The sequence below is a fragment of the Apium graveolens genome, chromosome 8 (assembly GCF_009905375.1).
Source record: "Apium graveolens cultivar Ventura chromosome 8, ASM990537v1, whole genome shotgun sequence".
Classification (NCBI taxonomy): Eukaryota; Viridiplantae; Streptophyta; class Magnoliopsida; order Apiales; family Apiaceae; genus Apium; species Apium graveolens.
This window is the reverse complement of record NC_133654.1, coordinates 100,490,275-100,495,908: the sequence shown is the minus strand read 5'-3', so window position 1 is coordinate 100,495,908 and position 5,634 is coordinate 100,490,275.

The following is a 5,634-nucleotide window of genomic DNA, read 5'->3' as shown; positions in this document are numbered from 1 at the left end:
TTAGAGCTTCTACAAGTTTCTGTCTTGCTACCTTAGGATAACCACTATCTAGCAATTCTATTCAAAACCTTGAGAATCCACCAGCTTTGATGTTTAGAATTTTCCTATCTTTAGAGATTCTGCTTATTCCTTTGGCCTTTAACTCTTCTGATCATTTTATATACATGTCTATTTCTTCATCATACTTCCCCCTTCTCTCTTCAGCTTCAGCCTCATTTCTTTTCTTAGTTTCCTCTCTTTCAATCAACCATTCAGCTAGAACTGATCTCCATGCCCTTGTAGCAGTATCCTTGTCCTTTAGCAAACTTATCCCTCTTTTAATTTCTATTGGTGACAGAGAATCTATTTAATCATTTCCAAGAAAAGTGAAGGACTCATATTCAAAATAAATTACAACTTCTCTCATGGAAACAACCCAGACTCTAACTATCTCTTCAGCTAAATGTTGGAAATAATCTTCATCTGAGGTGCACCAATTTAGAGGTAGAAAGTCAGACTCCTTAAAACAGTTCCAAATGGCCCTTTCAGTGACTTCTTCTTTCTTTGTAGGCTTAAATTTCCTAGGCTTTCTCCCAACAGATTTATGCTTGATTTTCAGTGATGGTTTGACTAAAAGTAGGGTTGTCATTTTTTTGAGATTTGTCTGGCTTGTGATGACTGGAATTTTTAGGAAAGAGTTGGTTGTTTGTTTGTACAAAAATTTTAGCTTTCAGGTTTGAGGTGGTTTGATGTTTGAGATAGATGATGTTGTAAGTTGAGCTAGTTGTATTTGGATTTTTAGGGATTGGTGTGGTTATGAGCCATCATGAAGCTTCTTGCTTCTCCTCTCACTTCTTCTCTTCTTTTCTTCATCTTTCTTGTCATCCTCCTTCTTATTCTCTCTACTCTGGCTGCCAGATGGCTTACTGGATTGACTTGGATTATAGTTAGAAGGGTTTTGATCATCTTTCTTCTGCTCATCATTATCCAAATCATCCTTGTTGATTTGTGTTTTGGGCAAGTTGGCTTCTGCATTATTCAAGTATCTTCTCAACAGCTTTATCATCTCTTCATCTTCAACAGTTTTGTTCCTTTTTTATTTCAGCTTAGTTTCATGAGTCATGATAAGCTTCTTGTTGGCCATGACACACTGTTTAGGAACTTGGAAGTGTTTGAAGTGTTTTGTAGTAGGACAGATGTATGCCACTCCCTTGCTAGGCTGTAGATAGGCTTCTGGGAAAGAATCCACTTGTATATTCTTCAATTCTGTTAGCAAGAGAGTGTCTTTATGAATCACTACTCTGACTTTGTTTATCAGAATATCTAACTCAGATGCCCTCCTAGAGATAAGACAATTGAGGGACACCTATATACATCTGTCTACCCCTGAGTCATTGATATTGACCACTATCCTTCTTTCCTTGAATTTATCTCTTGTCACCAAGATCACCCTTATTGAGTTTATTATCCTGTCCAAGGCTTTCTTGTAGGTGAAGAAATTGTCATTGAGAGATGCCCTAAGTGCTTTAAGCAATTCATCAAACTCCCTGCTTAGACTGGGACCCTCAGCTGCTTTAAAAAGTCTCTCCATTCCAATGTCAACTTCTTAACTTAAGCTCTTTTCAGTATCCTGGACTTGTTGTTGAGATGACCTTGATTTTTCCAATCTATCCTCTATCTCTCCCTTAATATTGTTGACAGGCATGAGGAGGAGAATAGGGATTTCAGGCCTTACCTATTCAGGTAGAGAAGGTAGTGGTATGTTGAGTTTGCCCATGATGGCTCCCAAAGCTATAGAGTTTTGTATTTGAAGATGCTTATGAGAGTCCACCAGGGTTTGAATGTCTGTTTGTTGGCTCTTGACAAGAGATGTCAAGGCTTGAACTTGTGCAGTGAGAGAAGAGTTGGAGTCTTGCAGTGCTGAGACTTGATTCTATAGATACTGAATTTGGAGACTTGTTGAAGTGGATCCAGGCTGATAAGAGCTGTTAGGTGTGCCAAAGTTTTCTTCTACATCATGTTTGATGCCTTCCATTAGCAAAGATGAAGGCTCATATCTGCTCTGGTAAAGTTGATCCAGCTTGACCTTAGTGTCATTAGAGTGAGTGATTTGCTGCTGGACCATTGGATAAAGATTGATGAAAGATTATTTGAGATTTCTGACTTCTTTCTCAGTAGAGGTAAGATCCATTCTAGCCATTTGCTCAGTTAAATGCTTGAATTTAGTAGAGATCTACTCTTGAGATGGTATAATCTTGTCCATCTTCTCATTCATCAGTTTTCTGTTTCTATTTTCATGCCCAATAAGCTTGATTTCAAGAGCATTACCAAACAGATAAAATGCTTTGAGCTGAGCCTTGTATACATCTGTAATGGCATCATATACAGCTTGTGGACTCAAGTCTTTTGCATTGCCGCCCAGGATAGTAATGTATTCTTCTATGAATCTGGACAAAACTTGATCCATTTCTAAGGCAAAATCATCAGACAACCATGCATCCACATTCCCATCTTGCTCAGCATCATTAATAATCTTCTCTTTTTGCTCCTCAACCTATTCATTGTAAGAAAGCATGATAGCTTGATAGTCCTGGTTGCTCATATTTGAAGTCAAAAGATGGTGTGAGTGGTTGGCTAGTCCAGAAATCTGCTCCACTAGTAGATCATCTACAGAAGTTGGTTGAGAGCCAGATTCTTGCATCCACTGAGATAAAATGTGTGGTTGTTGAGGTTGGGAAGTTGAAGGTTGTGAGGTTGATGGTTCAGAAATATCTGTGACAGAAGTCATAGTTTTACTCACAGATTGCTCTGTGGTTATGGCTAGTTTTTGTTCCTCACTAGATGTGGGAACCTCCAATTGAATTGGAGGGGATTTGACTGGGTTACTGCCATATGCACCAGTCTCAAACCCTTATGTGTCTTGCAACACACTGGCACTTGAATGTGCTATACTTGCCTCCCCTATGACAAGATCATTGGCAATTGTACTCCTAACATCAATTGCCAAGGCAATTTCTGCTAGAGTTGTGAGGGGAGTTATCCCTACATGAGGAACCTCCAATTAAATTGGAGAGGATTTAGGTAGCTCCCTCTCAGGAGTACTACCCTCAAACCTTACAGTTCGTGAAGATTGATTGGCACATGAAGGTGCATTTTGAGTTTCCATGGGGTCTTCAGTGAAAACTGATGAATCCCCCATGTTGGTGATGGTGTCATCAAGGTCTACCCCAGCTAGTAACCTCTCAGCATCTAAATGAGGTGTCTGGGTGGTGAGCAAGGTTTCTGGAACCAAGTCACTTGATTTTTGTTGCACTTGAGAAGTGGATTCAAGTGCAATTGGAAGAGAAGAAATATTAGATGTAAGAAATTGTTGTTCAGTGGTGAGTTTTGGCAGCTCCCCCTGAATGGATGAGGGAGCTTCAAGAGATGTGTCCTCAAAGTGTGTGCCTTCCTTATTTCTTCTACCATACACTTGAATTGCTTCTTGTGTAGGCTGTGCAGACTCACTACTAGTTGATTTTACAACTACATCCTGTTGGAAGGATGCATAGGTGGTTAGAGTGGTCAGCTTAGTTTATTTACTCCTTTTGGATCTCTTGACCAGAGGTGACTCTTTTTTAGTTATATCCTCACCGCTCTCAGTTAAAACAGTTAAGGTTGCCCCCTTTCTCTTCTTTTTACTCACCTCATCCTTTTGAGAAGATGAGGTGGTTGGTTGCCTAGCTTCTAAAGGTTTTGAAAGAATGGTTGCAACTTGGGAATATCCCTGTTGGTGTGCCTATGTTTGTACTCCCACAGGTTCAGGGATCACAGCTGTGCTAGATTGATTACCACTAATTCTCATGTCTGGCATAGAATAAGGATAAGTCTTAAATCTTTCAATCATGGAAGGTGTTAACTTAAGACTTACTGGTACCTTATAAGGTAAGAAGTGATCCAAATAGAATTTTGGATACTTGCTTACAATTGCCACTTAGTGTCCTATTTACACCTTCTAGCATATGTATATCATTTACTTTATAATTTAAAGCTGACATAATAAATCTAGGCAAAAAGATCTCCTTACCTCTTGACTCCAATGACATTGGCAACCTAGAGCTCAGCTCCTCCAATATGTAGTGTCCTACATTTATCTGTTTATTGTGAGCCATGGAGTAGACTAGCTTCTGAATAACACTGGATGTGTTGTCAAATCCTGACTTTCTACAAGTAAATGCCCTTATCACATAGTCAAATAGGAATGACCATTCCCGCCTCAGATACTTCTTGTTCATGCTGGACAGATTAATCCTCTCAAAATAATTGATGAAGTCCATGAACTCAAGCAACTCATACTGAGTTGGAGCCTCCACCAGATTATCAGTAGGAATGCCCAAAGCCTTGTTGACATCATCCTAAAGAATCTCCACCTGCTGTCCCTTGATTGTGCAGTTTATCACTATAGTTATAGCTTGATTCTCATGCACAACTGTCCTGGTTGTTGTTGTGTTCCAGAAATCACCGAACACATCTAAATACAACACAAGATTAGCAGTTAGAGCACCTACAAAGTAGGTCTCAGAAAGAAACTTAACAAAGCACTGAAAAACTGCAGGTGCTTGATTTGTATCTAGAAATTCAAGAAAATTGGTTTCCTTGGGATAAAAGGTACAAGATTGTTGGCTGCCATTAATATGAGTATGAAGTTTAGTGGGTAAAAGAGTTTTGTGAGAAAGAATGAAAAATGAGAGAGAAATCGATTATGGATTGAAAGCTAGGTCACATGAGATCCTGAAAGTTGTAAGTATGTATATGTATCGAGAAGTCTGGGTATTTATAGTAAAAGTGAATGACTTGTCGAGAACTCAAAAATAGATGTTTGAAATTTGTCTATCGAGAAGTCATTTTAAGAAATGAAATACATATCGAGAAGTCATTTTAAATTACTCTTATAGAGAACTAAAAATTGTCTTATCGAGATGTCAAATAAATACCCAGTTTGTTCCAAAAACGGACTCAATTTATTCCAACTTTTATTTTAATAAATTCAAAATAAAATTAGAATAGGATTTCCAACAGTATTTTACCAAAATAATTTATTTAATTAAATTATTTCATTTCTGAGTTATTGATAAGTCAAAAATTGTACTTGTAGAAAACTCTGTGAATTAACACTACTAGAGAACTCTACAAGGACTTATCGATAAGTCATATTTAAGCTTATCGAGAAGTCACTCGAGAAGTCAATAAATTGACTTGTCGAGAACTCGCTCGAGAAGTCCTAAAATGACCTGTCGAGAAGTCAATTAGACTTATCGAGAACTCTGTTCTCTATATACTTTTGATTAGTATAATTCTGCCTTGTGTTTATTTTTATATTTTGGATGTAAATTAACAAATGAGCAGTTTACTTAGAATTTGAAAAATTCCAAGTTGAATTTTGAATTTTAAAAAATAAATATGCAGAGATTTCTGAAATATTTATAATTCATATTTCAGTTAATTTTCAATTTAAATCAAATAAAGATTGATTTATTAGAAATTAATCTATTGCAAAACATTAGTTGAGTTCTTGCCTTAGGATGAAGAATTAAGCATTCCAATTTCACCTACAAGTCTAGTAAAAGTTGCATCATCCAAAGGTTTAGTAAAAATGTCAGATAATTGTTTTTCTAG